Source organism: Sinocyclocheilus rhinocerous, unplaced genomic scaffold (genome assembly GCF_001515625.1).
Source record: "Sinocyclocheilus rhinocerous isolate Xijiao unplaced genomic scaffold, SAMN03320098_v1.1 scaffold975, whole genome shotgun sequence".
Classification (NCBI taxonomy): Eukaryota; Metazoa; Chordata; class Actinopteri; order Cypriniformes; family Cyprinidae; genus Sinocyclocheilus; species Sinocyclocheilus rhinocerous.
Genome location: NW_015628726.1, coordinates 1678466 through 1682455, shown reverse-complemented (window position 1 = coordinate 1682455; position 3990 = coordinate 1678466). Strand labels below are relative to the sequence as shown.

The 3990-nt window shown below is 35.4% G+C and overlaps 1 protein-coding gene across 1 annotated transcript in view; it reads right to left on the bottom strand.

Moving 5' to 3' along the window:
• LOC107738427 (EF-hand calcium-binding domain-containing protein 4B-like) overlaps nucleotides 1-3458 on the bottom strand; it is a 22114-nt gene extending 18656 nt beyond the window's left edge. The window contains exon 1 of the mRNA XM_016550195.1: nucleotides 3228-3458. The gene's annotated coding sequence lies outside the window, so the exon portion shown is untranslated. The remainder of the gene's footprint in view (nucleotides 1-3227) is intronic.
• Between the last annotated feature and the right edge of the window lie 532 nt (nucleotides 3459-3990).

Genomic DNA, 3990 nt, shown 5'->3' with positions numbered 1-3990 from the left:
ACATCTTGGGGGGAAAAAAAAAAAAAACCATTAAAGGGGTCATGACCTTTTTTATTTTGTATTATTTTGTACTGTCTTCTGAGGTCCACTTATATGTTATCAAGATTTTTACATCAAAAACATAATTCAGAAGAAATAAGCTATTTTCTGTCCTGTTTTGACCCCCTTCACCAGAACGCTCTGTTTGAATAGGCGTGGCAGATTGTAGACTCGGAAGTAAACGCCCACTGCCATGATTGGCTAATATTTGTGTATGTTTGACAGCCTACATCCTTCATAGATGGATGCTGATTTAGGTTAAAAACGCATAAATACTCAGTACATATCAAACGATCTGTAATAACAGACAAAACAATAGTGAGCACAAAATAAAAACAGTTACTCACACTTGTGTGGTGCCACATTACCATTGGATCCAGTCTGCACAGCATCTCCTTTTAGTTTCAATCTTTCTGAAAATCCTGCGTTGAATTGTGCCTTGTTTGTAAAAGAATCCGTGGTAAAATGAAGTGAACAAAGGATCAAGTTCTTATTGACATGGTCTGGATGTTCATCTGGTCTTTCCTAATGTTGGGATCAGAAGGTAGGTTATGTACAAAGACGGTGTTTTTCCACAACTTGGCACCTCACAGCGTCTTGTTGTCTCTGGAGCTATCTTTATTGTTTGGTTTCTGCGTAGACCTGCGTTTGCCTCTCATTATTTCCAATACATGCGCAAATCAGTGGGCGGGGCTAAACAGGCAGCGATGTAGAAGCAGGCGTTGATCTTCTTCTGTTGAGGCGGGGTTTAGCCACTATTACGTCATAAAGTGGCACATTCCACAACCTATTTTTACAACCCGTTTTAGCAGACTGACTTCAATATAAGCTGTTTTTAGACTAACGAGAAAGTTGAGTTCTGAAACTAAATTTTTGTAGTACAGTGACCTCTTATATGTCAAAAGATCAAGAGAATTTCTTTTTTGATTTCTCAGTTAACGACCCCTTTAAGTCCTCGGCTGTCGAGAATAGCAGAAACTAGTGGACTGGAATACTGGAGTGCACGTCTCTCTTATTTAGTGGAATACAGATGTTATTTGTGCAGTGACCACAAGTTAAAAGTTGATGGGATTGATGGGAGCTGACAAGCCATGCCACATATATGAGAGTAGTGATGCACATTTCCTTTGGGTATTGACCGGGAAAGCCACAAATTTGCCATTTCAAACTTCTGAGTGCAGCGGCACAGAATGACGCTTTCAGTGGCCTTCATAAACCCAACCATCAATCACAAACTCCAAACTAGCTCACTAAAGAGAGACCAAGATCAAAATCTTATATTTAATCAAAAATACAGTAATATTCTGAAATATTATTACAACTTAAAATAACTGTTTTCTATTTGAATATATTTTAAAATCTAATTTACTCCTGTGATGCACAGCTGAATTTTCAGCAGTCCAGTATTCAGTCTCATGATCCTTCAGAAATCATCTAATATACTAAATTTGGTGCTCAAGAAACATTTCTTATTATTATCAATGTTGTGCTGCTTAATATTTTTGTGAAAGCTTTCTGACAAGATGCGCGTTAAATATCGCATGCGATTTATCGTGCAGCCCTATTATCAATGTTGTGCTGCTTAATATTTTTGTGAAAACCGTGATTCATGTTCGTCAGGATTCTTTGACAAATAGAAGGAACAGTATTTATTTTGAAATAGATGTTTTTGTAACATTATAAATATCTTTCTGTCATTTGTGATTCATCTTTGCTGATTAAAAGTATTCATTTCTTTGCTTTCTGACAAGATGCGCGTTAAATATCGCATGCGATTTATCGTGTCTTATTATTATCAATGTTGTGCTGCTTAATATTTTTGTGAAAACCGTGATTCATGTTCGTCAGGATTCTTTGACAAATAGAAGGAACAGTATTTATTTTGAAATAGATGTTTTTGTAACATTATAAATATCTTTCTGTCATTTGTGATTCATCTTTGCTGATTAAAAGTATTCATTTCTTTAAAAATTTTACTGACCCCAAACTTTTGTAATATATGTAACAGGGGTTTGATTAAGCTGAAAAAAGTTGACTTTTGTTTTGCATTATTAGTAAAATTCTTTACTACATTTCAGGAAAATACAAACTGATCTCAGCCTGACCCAAGCCTCCCTCTGTGAACTTCCTTCAGAAGGAATATCACTACTGTTTTGCATGAAACCTTTATCTTTGCTGCCAAGTCAATAAAGAGAAAAGTGTAGTGTGCCATGATATTCAAACTGTTTAGGGGCATGGACAGAGTTACTAGCTTCACTTAAATATCACATCTAAAAACTAGACTGGAAATATGTACAAGAACATTTTTACAAATAGGCACCATTTGCACTTCTGATCCAGCCTAACCTTTTCTAATTCAAAGGTGTATTTGATCTGACAAATTATCTTTTTGACTGACAAGAAGTCTCTGAGGTTTCTACTTACTTCTACTAAAGATATATAGGCTATCCCAGAATATTACAGCAAAAAGCATGACCTCATGCAAACATGTACATTTATGCATTTGGCAGTTGTTTTTATCCAAAGCAACATACAGTACATTTGAGGTATATAACCAGTAAAGGCTCAATCATCCTCACAACCCTACAGAGGATAAGCGGTTTGGCGAAGGGCTGGATGTATTTACCACTAAACCTACAGGAATACTATCTGTGATTCTGAAGTTTAGTGCAAGTAGTAGTTTGTGTGTCACTGTAGATTCAACAAAGTTCTTACACTATGCAAACATTTTGTTGTATCAAAACTCAAATGGAAAGCATTTCTTGTCAGTCCAGTTAGACTGCACCTACAATAGCTGAAGACAATGCTGCTTTGCTTAGTGAATCAACTCTTGAATAGTTTCTAAATTTAAAAGAGAACAAAACAACTATCGTGTCACTAAATGTACTGTTCTTGAAAGTAAAAGTTAAGTGAAAACTTAAAGTGACATGTAATGTCAGGGACAAAGATAAGGCAATGCACTTTCACAGATGGACCGTAGTGAAAAGAAAAGTCATGTACTACATGAAAACAATATGCAACTCTATAAGCAGCTGATGAAAACAGGAACACTTGTTTCCTCCTCGCAGTAGGAGACTCCTTCTCACACTTTCTTTCACACTTCCTGTTCTGAGTTGCCAAAGCACATAACACAGAAATGGTCAAGTTAAACAGACAGATCAAGGTCAAATATAACAACCTTACTGTACCTTTAAACAGGCAGCCGCTGATGTTACTTCATAATGTCCACCCATAAAGCGACAATCTCGTTGAAAAGTACTGTTAAGAGTGAAACTCTCCACAATTGGACATTAAGCGCAAGCAAAGACTGAGACTGAAGTTTAACTGAACGTGCAGAAGATTCTGAAGCTGGAGCTGCTCGCGTTACGGACTCATGGCTACAGAAAGCTGCCGACAAGTTTGATCAAACACTTGTGCGCGTTCACATAGAGGCACTCGCGTCCACGTGGACCTGCATCCGTCTGTTTCTATAGCAACCGAAGAACGCACGCGGAAGTTAGATTTAGATTTTTTTTTAGTTAAATCATAAAGAAGTAGGCCTACAATGCAAAAAGAACAAGTCAAATATAAGCCACTGTTGTACAGTTCAGAGTATGTGAAATAACTAACTAACTAACAACAACAACAACAAAGTGAACATGTAAAAATAAAATGGAAAACAAACAAACAAACAAAATACGAAGATAAAGAGTATTATACATTAAATCATTAATAAAATGGCAGAGAAGTTAAGTGAATGAATTTAAATGGACGCATGGTGGAATAATAATAATAATAATAATAATTCTCTATAAAAGTATTTTATAAATGGATCAAAACAAAGTGAAAATACATTAAAACAATAATAAAAAAAAACAAACATATATATAAATAATACCTTACATAATACAACATTACACAGACCCGGTTAGATATCTAAAATAACAATAAAAAAAAAAAGTAAACGAGAAA